Below are 17,613 nucleotides of genomic sequence, written 5' to 3'. Positions count from 1 at the left end.
CAAGAAAGAATTCTTGGGATGCCTTTGGTGCAAAAAGGTGGTGTCATGAAAACATGGGGACAGAACTGGGGAGCAAAAAGAGCTGCACTGGGGTCAAGAGGAGTGGCCCATTGTGTACTTTCAAGCTGGGAGGGGGTTAGAGATTACGCAACTCTCTAAGGAATTTTGGAAGGAAGGTTTCTAGGACCTTGAGGTGGCTAACTATTATTGGGAAAATGTCATTTATTACATCTAGTAAAACCTTAGTCATGAGACACTCTAGATGGACTTTGGTGGGACTTATCCTTGGGGGATGAGTGCCAACATGTATCTTGGGGAGTAGAGATAAAAGAAGTTTCTGAAAGAATTTTTGTATGTTGAAGTAGACTTACAGGATCCTGGGGGCCGGGATAAGATTGCCTTTGCCCTTAACAAAGTAGTAATATTGAAGAAGCTGAGTTCTTAGAGGAAGGTCACTCTACCTGTTTCAAGGACTTGTCAGTGGGGTCTAGGTAGTAAGGAAATTCTTTTGCCTCTGTTTCTCACATCAAGGTCATGATCTCAGGGTTGTGAGATTGAATCCCGGGTCTGGCTCCATGCTGAATGTGGAGCCTACTTAAGATTCTCTTTCTTCTTCTCCCTCTGTCCCTCACCCCCAGCACTCTCTCTCTCTCTTAAAAAAAATATATTGATAAAAATATTATTTATGAATGCTTACCATGTGCCAGGGACCGTGCAAAACAGTCAACAGCCCTTATCTCACTTGGTCCCTCCTAGATGTCTTTAAAATAGGTATTATTGCCCTGTTTGGGCAGATGGTGAAATGGAGGCACAGAAAGGTTAAGAACTTGCCTAAGCATACTCAATAAATAAGTGGAAGAACTGGGATTCAAACCAGAAAGAAGTATTTGACTTCAAAGCACAGGGTCTCTGATTGTTGAGTCCGTTTTGTGATTTGCTCACAATCTCTCATTCCCTTCCTCCTTATGCTTCCCTGTAGGTGGCATGTCCTTTCCCACCCCATTAACTTGGGGCTTGGCCACATGATTTACTTTGGCTAGTGGAGCATGAGGTACACCCTGTGTGAGCAGCAGTTTTAAAGACACCCATGTGGTTTGGCTCTGCCTCTTGTGCCTTCCTCTTCTCTACCACGTGGAACCATGAGACATGCTGCTCTTCCCCCCCTGGGACAGGTGCTGCTCTTCCCTCCCTGGGTTCCAGAATGAGAAAAAACTTGGAGCAAAACTGAGCAGGCAGACACATAGAATTGACCCACATTCAGTGAGTGGCCCTCTGGTAATGTGAACAAGAAACACATGTTTATGCTATAAGGCATTGAGATTTGGAGATTGCTTGTTACTAACAGCAGAGCTGACTGATACAGTCTCCATATTGTAGAGACTATTGTGCTTCGCTTCCTGGAAGAGGTAGCATGTAAACTCAGGATGGGAAAACTTTTATTGGACTGAGAAATGGGGAAAGTGCATTCCAGGAGGCAGAAGCTGAGTGAACGGAGGCATGGATATATACACTAGAGTGCATGAAGGCAATGAGCAAAAACAGATTCACAAAGCACCGTGGTAGGGTGTCTGGGGAAGACAGCTGGAAAATCAGACCACAGAGGCCACTGCTAAGGCCTGCTAAGGATAATGAACTTTACGTTGAAGATGCCAGAGGTTGCCAGGGGCACCACAGAAGGTTCATAAACAAGGAACATGGTGTGCTCAGGAACTTGTGCATGGTTTCCTGCCATGTGTGGAAAAACATTGCTGGTCACGCCTCCTCGTTCTAATTCCTGGCTTATCCTGTAAACCTGTTACTCCAGCGGCAGCGTGTGCTGGCAGCCAGCAAGCTGATTCCTTTCCACCTTTATCTGATGTCTATCAGGACGGGTGACTCTGTTCTGCTCAGAGGAAGAAAAGTGAAGCCATCTCAGGAATAATAATAGTGATTTTCTTCTAAAAACAGTTTCCAAATCCTATTTATATGTGTGGAGGAGAGCAAGTTCTGAGGCAGAGGAAAGAAAAGGCCCAACATATCTGAAGCAGCTGTTATGTGTCAGCAGTGTTGGGCTCACATCCCACCGGACCCTGCACAGAGAAAGGTCCTGTGCAGGCTTTACTATTCTGTGATCATGCCTTAAAATTCTCAATAATTTTGAACAAGGGACCTGGTGTTTTCATTTCGCATCGAGTCCTGCAAATGGCGAACCCAGGCCTGCCGTACTTGACATTGTAGGACTAGGCACTTTACGTACCTTATGTCCTTTGATTCTTCTGACAATCCTGTGAGATAGGAATTATCACTGCAACTTTGCTGAGGTGGGAACTGAAGCTCAGGGAGGTTAGGTAATTTGCCCAAAGTTACACAGCTGACATGTGATGGAGCTGGGATTTGAACCCCGATCCCTTTGTCCCCAAAGCCCACTCTCCTTCAGCTAATGTGTTCACACAACATTTCAGTTTTAAAGCATCTCTTTGCCCCCACCCTCATTGTTTCAGCTTGAGCTTCCCTAAACCCCATGAGGTCAAAGCCATTATTCCTACGGAAGAAAAGTGACTGTCCCCCAGCCAGTCAGCACCAGGGCAAGATTGTAGATGAGGCTTTTCAGGCTAGGGCTTCCTGAAGACCGCGTCGTGGACAGTAACTTGGTGGAGGCATGTGTATACAGGGCTCTAAGCCTGTCCCTGTCCCTTTCCCTGTCATGTCTCAGGGATCACAGCCCCAGAGACCATGCAAAGAGCTCACTGATGACCCAGACCATGGGAGCTCCACAACCATGCTTGGTCCAAAGCCCTCACTTTACAGCTGGTGGAACAAGGGGCTGAAGGAAAGGCAGTAACTTGTCTAAATTCCCACATGGGGCTGTGGCAGATCTGCTGCTGGAGCTCACACATTCCTTCTGTCAATCATTCTTTCTAGTAGATTCTGTGCAAGGTGCTGAGGACTTGGAGGTGACTAAGAGAGACATAGCCCTGCCTCGAGGATCAGTCTTGTAGGGGATGGACAAGGGACCTAGATTCTCTGACTTCAGCGACCCTCCTCTTTGGCATAGCACCAAGCAGACTGAGCACCCTCTGATGGAAAAGTCTGGGAAACTTCTGACTTAGAGAGGTGGGAACCATTTCACCCTCTGATGGAAAAATCTGGGAAACTTCTGACTTAGAGAGGTGGGAACCATTTCCTCAGAGCTGATGCTGACTTTCAAACCAATTTGCATAAGATGGGTCCTATCTTGTTAGAACAGCAAATTAATAGCTCATTTTATGGATTGAGCAATCAACACCTATAGCCCATTAAATTTAACAACAAATGCGGCTGATGATCAGGCTTTCAGCTTGGTCCCACCATCAACTCCAGCACTTCCTTTTTCCTTCCTCCTGACCTTTTCATTTCCTTTCATCTGCCTTCCCGTGAACCTCCTCCTGGATCCTCATTTTCTCATTAGCAAACATGGTGTTAATTTAACTCCCCAAGTGTCTCTTCCCTGCTGGGGCTAGAAGGTCTTCCTGGTCCCCCAAGTGGGTCCTGCCATCTGCAACGTGCCCCACACTCCAGACATCGGCACGCAAGCTCTTTTGGGGCCCTGAGCTGGGCCGTGGGAATGAGCAATCAATATTTTATAAAGGCGTTAAGGTGTTGATGAAATATGCATGAAGTGGTATGCAGGGAGGAGCTTGCTGAGAAGGAGTGGATGACATTAGAGCTAACCTTGGTGGCTATGACTTACGTGGTTGGAATTCACTACGGAAATCTCCTCTCTGATCTTCTCAAGGAGATGGGAAGATTTGTCATAAGGACATAGCCAAATTTCTTAGACCCTCCAACTTAACCTTCCTTAAAAGACTTCTAATTGCTTCAGATGTGTGGGTTGTCTGAATAAGTGGATGGGGGCCCAGATCTTATGGTTAACTAGACCTCCATCAGCTGTGTTTTTCCAGAATCCTGGTGTCTGCCTCTCTTGGTGGGAGCATTTCACATGATAGTTTTGCCTTATTGGCTGGTGTCAGAGGGAGCCTGGAGCTTCTGGGGGGAGGAAGATGGTGTATGATGGATTGGACTATCAGTCCCAGTTCACTCCATTGTAATAGCCTAATATACTCTCACCTTTTGCCGAGCTTTGCCCTCTGTGGGTATCTGTTGAGCTCATCCAGGTGCGTCACTTCGGCCAATGGAACGGTAGCAGATAAGACTTGATCAGAGGCCTGTGTGCCTGTGTGGTTTGGTGTGGGCCCCTATGCTTTTGCTATTCACCACGATGACCTGCTTCTCTGCAGGGTCTCAGCATTACAATCACCGCCTCTGGTTTCAAACCACTGGGTTCTGGGCTGGTTTGCTCAGCAGCGTTAATTACCTTCGACATGGCGGAAATGGAATGTTGCCTGAGATTTGTCCCCTGGAGATTTGTCAGCCTGTCTGATTGACTGTCCCATAAGGTGGATCTCTGAGAATCCTTTACCATCCTGGACCTGAACCACCAGCCCCGCCCTGCCCTGGTCAGCACCCAAGTACTTCGCACTCACAGGGTTGCTCACCTGGTGACCTCTTTGCCGATGGAGGCTAGGGTTCCTCAGTGAATCCTTTCTCATTGTTCATCTTGGTCTATGGTATCCTTGTCCATAAGCAACACTAAACACTCTCCTTCGTTCTTCTTGAAACCAGGGTCTTGCCCTGGTTCCCATCTCTGTGGCAGCAACCTCTTCCTCAGTGCTCAGGACAGACCCACCCCCCCACCCCTGCAGATCATCAGTTAGTACCCTTGCATTTGCACCCACACGTGCACAGTGTGTTGCACAGTTGAGTGCCTGCCCTGCACCAGGGGCTGTGCTGGGAATGCAAGGTAGAAAAGTCTAGACCCACTGGTCAGGGGCGCACACTGTAAAGGGGAGACAGATAATTATTCCTCCCAGCCTTCTTCAATTGGTCACAAAGTTCTGCGGTGTGTGTAGATGCTCCCCTGCCCAATCCCATCAGATTGCTTACATTTCTAGCTTGGAATCATTGCCTCACCAATTCTACCCATTTCCAGCAGCCTTCCACCTTCTTCTCCAAACTAGTGACCAGCCTGATCTTTTGAAACAGCCTCTGCTCTGGCTGTGTTACAGCTCTGATTAAGATCTCTTAGTAGCTTCCTTCCACTTTGGGTGCTCATGGGCATCCAAACCCCTGCTGGAATGGGATCCCACAACCTCACCCTACTTACTTCCTGGCCCTGCCACAAGCACTCTGTGTCGTGGGCACTCTCCAAAAGGTGCTTCCCATGTGGACATGAACTTTCCCATCTCTGCACTCTAGTCTGTGTCCTTCCTTCCGCTGGTCACATTCTCCCTCTATTCTCTGCCTGTCAAAACTGCCTTGTTTCAAGATTCCCTGGAATGTCATCTCCTCCAGGAAGCCTTCCTAGAGGCCCCTTGGGCAGAGTCCATGAGTCCCCTCCCCTCTCTTCTCTAAACCTTGCCATCTTCACCTAGTGCAGTATATATTGTATTATGTTGTAACATTTTTTTTTTGTCTGTAATAAGTTTTTCTTTTCCTGTTTAAAACCCAAACTGCTTCTAAAGAGAGTGGATTAAGTTAACAGGTAAGCTTTTGTTCTGCCAAGCACCTCTGTGTGTTTGTGAATCAATAGCTTCCAGGCAGAAACCAAAGTTAGGTCACTTTGCATAATAAGAGGAAAGAGGTGTGCAGATCTAGGAGTATAGGGTTGGTGATGGGAAAACAACTCGGGGTGGGGCCAGGGAGAGGCCTCTGAGGCTGGGCAAGTCCCTCGGCTCCCCTCCATCACAGAGGCGGCAGAGGGGTGGTGGGGGGAGGGAATATCTAGAACTGAAGGTTGAAGTTGATCCCTATGGGATGTGCACGATGCCTCCCCCATCTTCCCTGCGAAGTTTTAGGTAAGTCTGTATCACTCACAAATGCTTTTGGGTATGTTGGGAAGTTGCTAAAGTTCAGACTCCGCTTTTGAGTGGATTTAGAATAGACACAGAGAGCAAACCTCAGCCCCAGGTGTGGGGCGAAGCCCAGGAAGCGGCCCGTCTCTGGGAATGAGAAGAAGCTGTGTTGTACTCTTGGAATGAGGATCCCTGAGCCAGGCACCTGCATCTCTAAGGGCCAGGAGAGTCCAGCCACCATCTTGGTTATATTCCTTTTTAGGTTTGTCTCCCCTATCAAATTAGCTCAAGGATGGGACTCATGCAAAATTTGTCATCAGTCTTTTCTTGGCAAGGAACAGAACTCATCTGAAATTGGCTTAAACAAAAACTCAGAAGCATCCAACCAGACAAGAACTGAAAAGAAACTATTGGGTTACATAATTGAAAAGTCCCAGGGTATTGGGTCAGGTAGGGCTGGATCTAGGTGCTCAAAGGATTTAGCACTTTCTTTTCTGTTTTCCTCCAGGTTAGTTTTGTTTCCATGTAGTTCTCTTTACGAGTCGGACCCTCTGGTACAATATCCATCAGAAGAGGGCGCTGCAGCTCCCTCCCAACCTCAGAGCTGAAAGAGAACTTCTGCCATCCTAGGGGCAGAACCCACAGGGCTAACGTGGAATGTATGACCACCGCAGAGTGAATCACTCTGACCTGGGGGACTGGCCAGACCTGGATCATGTCTGATCTATGGTTCAGAGGGGTGGAGGCTGGACTCAGTCCTACCTGGGTCACCGGGATGGTGAGTGGGACGGGGTGTTTTTCAGAAGGAACATGAAGGAGCTGATACCAGAAATAGGGAGATGAGGACAGGGACAATGACAGGTTCCAGATAATCACAGGCAGGGTCTTTGGTCATTTCTGTATCACCATACTTGAAACAGAAGAAAGGCTGATGAGTTTTACTACATTTGGTTTAGAGGGAAAAAATGATAAAGCTCAATGTTGTCATATTTTAAAGACTATTCCATCTGTATGGATCTCTACTATAATCTGATATTGAAGTACTGGCCTTTTAGGGTACACACCAGAAACAGCTTTCCTTTTCTCTCTCCATTGCTTTCCAACATGTTCTGTTGGCTCTAAATGCCTCACCCCTCCAGGGCATCCCCAACAGATCCCAGAGATTTTCAATCACTTTTGGCAAAGTTTTTAACTGAGTTTTACTTTTTAGATCAGTTTTTGATTCACAGAAACATTAAGAAGATAGTACAGAGAGTTGCTATAGTCTTAACATCTTACTTTAGTATGGCACATTTGTTATAATTAATGAACAGATATTGATAACATTATTGTTATTCAGTCACTTTTAGGTGTTAAAAATAGCCCTACTTTCAGGGGTTAATTCTAGTCTGGTCCAAGTGGAAACTTCAACCTCCCATAAAATTCAGAACACTCCTCCCTTGGGTGGTGTCTTTAGGGTCAAGCTGGGCAGTGGAGGGATAATGGGAGAAGGGACAAGTCTTATGAGACCAGGACTCTTGGAACTTGACCGTCAGTGACCTCTGCTATAGCGGGCTGTCTCTTGTGGAATGCAATTTGATAAACCCGTTGACTCTAATAATAAAGAATTAGGGCTAGCACTTTATGTCTCTAATTTTATTTTATTTTTCTAGCAACTCATTTTTATTGTGTTTTACAAAAGTACCAGCTGGGAGTAAACAAAACAAAACGTTGCTCCTTCAACAAGCATAATTTAAGAAGCGCTGCTCTGGGAAATCTCCACATCTCGATACACCACCAGCCACTGGGTAAGGAAAAACGAGGACCTACTGATTATATCCCAGGCATTGTGCTAGGGTCTTTTATAATCATTGCTTCTTTAGGTTCTTAGGATGACTTTGTAAAGGAGGCCTTATCATTTCCATTTCGTAGGTGAGAAAACAGATGCTGAGAGGTTAAATCTCCTGTGTATAGTAAATACATTCAGCAAGTGGCTATAATCAACTTGATTTTCCTCACAACTCTTCATCACTACCTCCTTCCCCATGAAAGTATAGATTCACATCCATTACCATGTAACTCACCTGCCTCTGGTAGGCGGAAGGCACATACCTAACTCATTGATTTTGGGCTTTGGCTAGTGAAATCTGAGTGGAAGCATCAATGAGTTTAGTTCTGAGCAGAAGCTTAAGAATCATTGCATATGGAGGGAGGAGTCAAGATGGCGGAGAAGTAGCAGGCTGAGACTACTTCGGGTAGCGGGAGATCAGCTAAATAGCTTATCTAAAGATTGCAAACACCTACAAATCCAACGGGAGATTGAAGAGAAGAAGAACAGCAATTCCAGAAACAGAAAATCAACCACTTTCTGCAAGGATCTCTTCTGATTTGGATAAAGCATATTTTCCTGGGGTTGTTGCCACCCTTTTAGTATTTTACTTGCTCCTTCATAAACTCTTATCTGGACAAAATGACAAGGCGGAAAAATTCACAACAAAAAAAAGAACAAGAGGCAATACCAAAGGCTAGGGACCTAATCAATACAGACATTGGTAATATGTCAGATATAGAGTTCAGAATGATGATTCTCAAGGTTCTAGCCGGGCTTGAAAAAGGCATGGAAGATATTAAAGCAACCCTCTCGGGAGATATAAAAGCCCTTTCTGGAGAAATAAAAGAACTAAAATCTAACCAAGTTGAAATCAAAAAAGCTATTAATGAGGTGCAATCAAAAATGGAGGCTCTCACTGCTAGGATAAATGAGGCAGAAGAAAGAATTAGCGATATAGAAGACCAAATGACAGAGAATAAAGAAGCTGAGCAAAAGAGGGACAAACAGCTACTGGACCACGAGGGGAGAATTCGAGAGATAAGTGACACCATAAGACGAAACAACATTAGAATAATTGGGATTCCAGAAGAAGAGGAAACAGAGAGGGGAGCAGAAGGTATATTGGAGAGAATTATTGGAGAGAATTTCCCCAATATGGCAAAGGGAACAAGCATCAAAATCCAGGAGGTTCAGAGAACCCCCCTCAAAATCAATAAGAATAGGTCCACACCCCGTCACCTAATAGTAAAATTGACAAGTCTTAGTGACAAAGAAAAGATCCTGAAAGCAGCCCGGGAAAAGAAGTCTGTAACGTACAATGGTAAAAATATTAGATTGGCAGCAGACTTATCCACAGAGACCTGGCAGGCCAGAAAGAGCTGGCATGATATATTCAGAGTACTAAATGAGAAAAACATGCAGCCAAGAATACTATATCCAGCTAGGCTATCATTGAAAATAGAAGGAGAGATTAAAAGCTTCCAGGACAAACCAAAACTGAAAGAATTTGCAAATACAAAACCAGCTCTACAGGAAATATTGAAAGGGGTCCTCTAAGCAAAGAGAGACCCTCAAAGTAGTAGATCAGAAAGAAACAGACAATATACAATAACAGTCACCTTACAGGCAATACAATGGCACTAAATTCATATCTCTCAATACTTACCCTGAATGTTAATGGGCTAAATGCCCCAATCAAAAGACACAGGGTATCAGAATGGATAAAAAACAAAAAACCATCTATATGTTGCCTACAAGAAACTCATCTTAAACCCGAAGACACCTCCAGGTTTAAAGTGAGGGGGTGGAAAAGAATTTACCATGCTAATGGACATCAGAAGAAAGCAGGAGTGGCAATCCTTATATCAGATCAATTAGATTTTAAGCCAAAGATTATAATAAGAGATGAGGAAGGACACTATATCATACTCAAAGGAACTGTCCAACAAGAAGATCTAACAATTTTAAATATCTATGCCCCTAACGTGGGAGCAGCCAACTATATAAACCAATTAATAACAAAATCAAAGAAACACATCGACAAGAATACAATAATAGTAGGGGATTTTAACACTCCCCTCACTGAAATGGACAGATCATCCAAGCAAAAGATCAACAAGGAAATCAAGGCCTTAAATGACACACTGGACCAGATGGACATCACAGATATATTCAGAACATTTCATCCCAAAGCAACAGAATACACATTCTTCTCTAGTGCACATGGAACATTCTCCAGAATAGATCACATTCTTGGTCCTAAATCAAGTCTCAACCGGTATCAAAAGATTGGGATCATTCCCTGCATATTTTCAGACCACAATGCTCTAAAGCTAGAACTCAATAACAAGAGGAAATTTGGAAAGAACCCAAATACATGGAGACTAAACAGCATCCTTCTAAAGAATGAATGGGTCAACCAGGAAATCAAAGAATTGAAAAAATTTATGGAAACAAATGATAATGAAAACACAACAGTTCAGAATCTGTGGGACACAACAAAGGCAGTCCTGAGAGGAAAATATATAGCGGTACAAGCCTTTCTCAAGAAACAAGAAAGGTCTCAGGTACACAACCTAACCCTACACCTAAAGGAGCTGGAGAAAGAACAAGAAAGAAACCCTAAACCCAGCAGGAGAAGAGAAATCATAAAGATCAGAGCAGAAATCAATGAAATAGAAACCAAAAAAACAATAGAACAAATCAATGAAACGAGGAGCTGTTTCTTTGAAAGAATTAATAAGATTGATAAACCCCTGGCCAGACTTATCAAAAAGAAAAGAGAGAGGACCCAAATAAATAAAATCATGAATGAAAGAGGAGAGATCACAACGAACACCAAAGAAATACAGACAATTATAAGAACATACTATGAGCAACTCTACGCCAACAAATTGGACAATCTGGAAGAAATGGATGCATTCCTAGAGACATATAAACTACCACAACTGAACCAGGAAGAAATAGAAAGCCTGAACAGACCCATAACCAGTAAGGAGATTGAAACAGTCATCAAAAATCTCCAAACAAACAAAAGCCCAGGGCCAGATGGCTTCCCGGGGGAATTCTACCAAACATTTAAAGAAGAACTAATTCCTATTCTCCTGCAACTGTTCCAAAAAATAGCAATAGAAGGAAAACTTCCAAACTCATTTTATGAGGCCAGCATCACCTTGATCCCAAAACCAGACAAGGATCCCAACAAAAAAGAGAACTACAGACCAATATCCTTGATGAATACAGATGCAAAAATTCTTGCCAAAATACTAGCCAATAGGATTCAACAGTACATTAAAAGGATTATTCACCACGACCAAGTGGGATTTATTCCAGGGCTGCAAGGCTGGTTCAACATCCGCAAATCAATCAATGTGATACAACACATTAATAAAAGAAAGAACAAGAACCATATGATACTCTCCATAGATGCTGAAAAAGCATTTGACAAAGTACAGCATCCCTTCCTGATCAAAACTCTTCAAAGTGTAGGGATAGACGGCACATACCTCAATATTATCAAAGCCATCTATGAAAAACCCACCGCAAATATCATTCTCAATGGAGAAAAACTGAAAGCTTTTCCGCTAAGGTCAGGAACACGGCAGGGATGTCCGTTATCACCACTGCTATTCAACATAGTACTAGAAGTCCTAGCCTCAGCAATCAGACAACAAAAGGAAATTAAAGGCATCCAAATCGGCAAAGAAGAAGTCAAACTATCACTCTTCGCAGATGATATGATACTCTATGTGGAAAACCCAAAAGACTCCACTCCAAAACTGCTAGAACTTGTACAGGAATTCAGTCAAGTGTCAGGATATAAAATCAATGCACAGAAATCAGTTGCATTTCTCTACACCAACAACAAGACAGAAGAAAGAGAAATTAAGGAGTCCATCCCATTTACAATTGCACCCAAAACTATAAGATACCTAGGAATAAACCTAACCAAAGAGACTAAGAATCTATACTCAGAAAACTATAAAGTACTCATGAAAGAAATTGAGGAAGACACAAAGAAATGGAAAAATGTTCCATGCTCCTGGATTGGAAGAATAAATATTGTGAAAATGTCTATGCTACCTAAAGCAATCTACACATTTAATGCAATTCCTATCAAAGTACCATCCATTTTTTTCAAAGAAATGGAACAAATAATCCTAAAATTTATATGGAACCAGAAAAGACCTCGAATAGCCAAAGGAATATTGAAAAAGAAAGCCAAAGTTGGTGGCATCACAATTCCGGACTTCAAGCTCTATTACAAAGCTGTCATCATCAAGACAGCATGGTACTGGCACAAAAACAGACACATAGATCAATGGAACAGAATAGAGAGCCCAGAAATGGACCCTCAACTCTATGGTCAACTCATCTTCGACAAAGCAGGAAAGAATGTCCAATGGAACAAAGACAGCCTCTTCAATAAATGGTGTTGGGAAAATTGGACAGCCACATGCAGAAAAATGAAATTGGATCATTTCCTTACACCACACACGAAAATAGACTCAAAATGGATGAAGGATCTCAATGTGAGAAAGGAATCCATCAAAATCCTCGAGGAGAACACAGGCAGCAACCTCTTCGACCTCAGCCGCAGCAACATCTTCCTAGGAACATCACCAAAGGCAAGGGAAGCAAGGGCAAAAATGAACTTTTGGGATTTTATCAAGATCAAAAGCTTTTGCACAGCAAAGGAAACAGTTAAAAAAACCAAAAGGCAACTGACAGAATGGGAGAAGATATTTGCAAATGACATATCAGATAAAGGGCTAGTGTCCAAAATCTATAAAGAACTTAGCAAACTCAACACCCAAAGAACAAATAATCCAATCAAGAAATGGGCAGAGGACATGAACAGACATTTCTGCAAAGAAGACACCCAGATGGCCAACAGACACATGAAAAAGTGCTCCATATCACTCGGCATCAGGGAAATACAAATCAAAACCACCATGAGATATCACCTCACACCAGTCAGAATGGCTAAAATTAACAAGTCAGGAAATGACAGATGCTGGCGAGCATGCGGAGAAAGGGGAACCCTCCTACACTGTTGGTGGGAATGCAAGCTGGTGCAACCACTCTGGAAAACAGCATGGAGGTTCCTCAAAATGTTGAAAATAGAACTACCCTATGACCCAGCAATTGCACTGCTGGGTATTTACCCTAAAGATACAAACATAGTGATCCGAAGGGGCACGTGCACCCCAATGTTTATAGCAGCAATGTCTACAATAGCCAAACTATGGAAAGAACCTAGATGTCCATCTACAGACGAATGGATAAAGAAGATGTGGTATATATACACAATGGAATACTATGCAGCCATCAAAAGAAATGAAATCTTGCCATTTGCGACGACGTGGATGGAACTAGAGGGTATCATGCTTAGCGAAATAAGTCAATCGGAGAAAGACAACTATCATATGATCTCCCTGATATGAGGGAGAGGAGATGCAACATGGGGGGTTGAGGGGGTAGGAGAAGAGTAAATGAAACAAGATGGGATTGGGAGGGAGTCAAACCATAAGTGACTCTTAATCTCACAAAACAAACTGAGGGTTGATGGGGGGAGTGGGTTGGGAGAGGGGGTGGGGTTATGGATATCGGGGAGGGTATGTGCTATGGTGAGTGTTGTGAAGTGTGTAAACCTGGCGATTCGCAGACCTGTACCCCTGGGGATAAAAATATATGTTTATAAAGCTGTAAAAAAAAAAAAGAAAGAAAGAAAGGATGAATCCCCATGTTTTGTAGCAACATGGACGGGACTGGAAGAGATTATGCTGAGTGAAATAAGTCAAGCAGAGAGAGTCAATTATCATATGGTTTCAACTATTTGTGGAGCATAACAAATAGCATGGAGGACAAGGGGAGATGGAGAGGAGAAGGGAGTTGAGGGAAATTGGAAGGGGAGGTGAACCATGAGAGACTATGGACTCTGAAAAACGATCTGAGAAATTTGAAGGGGTGGGGGGTGGGAGGTTGGGGGCACCAGGTGGTGGGTATTGTAGAGGGCACGGATTGCATGGAGCACTGGGTGTGGTGCAAAAATAATGAATACTGTTATGCTGAAAAAAATAAAAAAATTAAAAAAAAAAAAAAAAAGAATCATTGCATATGTCCACCAGTCCTCTGGAGAGTCTGGTCATGTGTCTGATGGCATCTGCTCCTCTAGCCTGAGTCACAGAATGAGACAGATGGAGAAGATTCAAGTCCACTTGTGGCTGGGAACAGAGTTAGAGAGCTTCAGCGCTGCAACCAAACCTTGGATGACATGGAACACAAGTGACCAATCTTTGTCACCGTATGTGCCTCTGAGATAGTGGGGTTGTTTGTTACACAACATTGTTTCGGCAAAGCTAACAGATACAGTGGTGGAGCTGGGATTGCAAACCAACCAAGTGGCTTCAAGATGAGTGTCCTCTCATTTTGTCACATCTGATTTTTAGTAATACTAGTATTTATTGTTTTGATTGTACATCTTTCTGTTCTTTTATTGGAAATGCTCCTTTAAGTCAAGTTCAAGGACCACGAATCAGGACAGGTTTGTCTTTCTTTTTAAGCAAATGCCCTAAATCTCCCTTCACCTGATACACTGAACCACATCAGTATTGTCTCTGTAATCTGTTCTGTTTTTATGGAGTCCTAGTCAAAGGCAAAGAACCTTGGTGGAGAAATAGTGGGAAACTTGTCACAGTTAACAAAGCAGTGGGGGTAACTCGATGGTCTGTAGATTAGGGTCTAAGGATCTGGAAGGGGTCATAGGAGGAGGGTTTGAAAGGGAAACAGAATTGACCAGTAACAAGCTTCACCACTGCCACCATTTTCTTCAAAGTCACCATTTTTAGCCCCCGCTTTGGTCTCTGATTTGATTTTCAGAGATATCTTAGGCAGACCATTCATTCATTCATTCATTCAGCAAATCTTTCCTGAGAGCCTGAGTCATGAAATCTTAGGAATGGACTCACGCTTGACCAAGTTACTCCCTGTTGCCCACATGATCCCAAAGTTCTCCTGGGTCTGCCCTGGGCTAGCTAACTAGCCTTATCACCCACCATCCTCTAGGCCTGACCCATCCTCTTTGGAGGTGACAGGTTCAAATTCTGGGTTTACCACATACTGCCCGGGAGACCATGGGCAAGTTACTTAACATCTCCAAGCCTCAACTTCCTGGCCTATAAAAAGGGTACCTCCCCCTCCAATTCTAGCCCCACTGAGCTCTTCACAGTTTCAGCGTGTGCTCTGCTGAGTCATACTCATGGCTTTATATTGGCTCCTGCATGGAACACCCTCCCCACTTTCCCTGGAGAATGCCTACTCAGGTTTTAAGATTCATTCAGTAGACGCCTCCTCTGGGAAACCTTGAGAAAACTCCTTGGTATTTCCACAGTCCTCTGGGCCTGTCTTCATCATACTTATAGTACTAATGGTCTGTTTCTGTCTGATTTTCTCCTTAGTTATCTACCCCCTCCCTCACCGGACTGTTGAAGTTCCTTGAGGAAAACCAAGTAGTCTTGACTACACCTGTGTAGTCAGAGCCCACACACAGCAGGTGCTTTGCAAACACTTGGGTTTTTTTTAAGCTTAGAAGAGAAAACGTTACTTGAACAAAGATTAAATTTTGATTTACAAAATTGGTTTATTCAGGTAATAAATGGTTTTGCTCATAGAAGGCTGTTTTAGAAATCAGTGACTCTAATTTGTTGAAATTAGGTTTTTTTTTTTTTTGAATTAAATAAGGCACAGGAACCTGATAAAAATTTTCAACCAGGACATAAGACCATAAAGTGAAAACTAAAAATCTCTTTTTTTTTTTCATCCTATTCCTGCCTCAGGGTGTTCTATAAGTTGTTATATGTGTACAAGATTTTTTAGCACTGTCCCTTTAAAACACACATGTACATACATAATCACATAGACAGTCATACTCTGTGTATGTTATGCACCTGTTGTTTTCCCATTTCTGAGTACATCTTAGGGACTATTCCATATCAGCCCACAAAGAGCTATGTCAGTCTTACTAATGGCCATGTAGTATTCTGTTTTAGGGCTGTTACATAATTTGTGTCATCAGGCACCACTGGATGGACTTTTAGGTTGTTTCTAGGTATTTGTTACTGCAAACAATGCTACAGTAAAGGTGTTTGTGAATATGTGCACAAAATCATCTGTTGGTTAAATTCTTAGAAGTGCAGTTGCTGAATCAGAGATTGTATGCTCTCCTGATTGTTATTTTTCTTTTTAATTCTGAAGCATTCCAAAACATACTAAACGGAAAGACATAACTGTTGCTTGCATTCTCATTTCCCAAATGTAATAATGTTATATACGTTTTGCTATATTTGCTTCAAATCTTTCTTTCAAAGAAATAAAACATCACGGCTACGTGGAATGCACACCTTTGTCTTTTCCCCAGTCTCTTGGCAGAGTTACCCATTCTCCAGTGTGAGTCATTTCCATAAATATTTTTATTTTATTTTATTTTTTAAAATTTATTTTAAATGTTTATTTTTTAAACATTTTAAAAAGGATTTTATTTATTTATTTGACAGAGAGAGAGAGAGTGAGCACAAGCAGGGGGAGTAGCAGGCAGAGGGAGAGGGAGAAACAGGCTCCCCACTGAGCAAGAACCCTCTCGCCTCCGTAGGGGGCTCCATCTCAGGACCCTGGGATCATGACCTGAGACGCTTAACCGCTTAACCGATTGAGCCACCCAGGTGTCCCCCCATAAATATTTCCATATGTGTGTTTGAACTTTCATTACATATTTATGTTCCTATCAGCAATAGACAGTAACCATTTGCCAGTCTAGTTTTTATATAAATGAAATAAATGTTATCATAAGGCATTATTTTGCAACTTGCTTTCTCCCCACTGAATATCTGGTTGTTGAGTTTATGCCAGTTTTAGCTATTTTAACTTCTGCATTGAATTCCATCCTATTAACAAGTCACTATTTATCTAGTCTGCTACTGAGGGACAGTTGGGTTATCTTGCTCCATAAATAGTGCTGCAGTAAATGTCTTTATACATGTCTCCTCGTGCGTATGTATGAGAGTGTTTCTCGGGTAAAGGCTTCAAGCAGAGTTGCCAAGAGTAGAATACGCACATCTGCAGCTGCCTGGATATTGCCAAATTGTTCTCCCGAGTGCTTGTACCGATTTACATTCTCAACAGCAGTGGATGGATACCTTTTTCCTTCCGTCCTTGCCAATTCTTGGTGTTAGCAGATTTTTTAAAAAATTGACAATTAACTTCGTGTGAAATGATACTTCATTGTTTAATTTGATGGTCTCTACATATGTTTATTGGCCATTTATGTTTTCCCTTCCATGAGTTGCCTGTTCATATACTTTGCTCGCTTTCCTGTTGGGATTTTATTTTCTCACTAATTTATTTTTTTATTTTTATTTATTTTTTTTTTTTTATTTTATAACCATATATTTTTATCCCCAGGGGTACAGGTCTGTGAGTCGCCAGGTTTACACACTTCACAGCACTCACCATAGCACATACCCTCCCCAATATCCATAACCCCACCCCCCCTCTCCCAACCCCCCTCCCCCCATCAACCCTCAGTTTGTTTTGTGAGATTAAGAGTCACTTATGGTTTCTCTCCCTCCCAATCCCATCTTGTTTCATTTATTCTTCTCCTACCCCCTCAACCCCCCATGTTGCATCTCCTCTCCCTCATATCAGGGAGATCATATGATAGTTGTCTTTCTCCAATTGACTTATTTCGCTAAGCATGATACCCTCTAGTTCCATCCACGTCGTCGCAAATGGCATGATTTCATTTCTTTTGATGGCTGCGTAGTATTCCATTGTGTATATATACCACATCTTCTTTATCCATTCGTCTGTTGATGGACATCTAGGTTCTTTCCATAGTTTGGCTATTGTAGACATTGCTGCTATAAACATTCGGGT

Source organism: Lutra lutra, chromosome 13 (genome assembly GCF_902655055.1).
Source record: "Lutra lutra chromosome 13, mLutLut1.2, whole genome shotgun sequence".
Taxonomy (NCBI): domain Eukaryota; kingdom Metazoa; phylum Chordata; class Mammalia; order Carnivora; family Mustelidae; genus Lutra; species Lutra lutra.
This window is presented reverse-complemented; position numbering follows the sequence as displayed.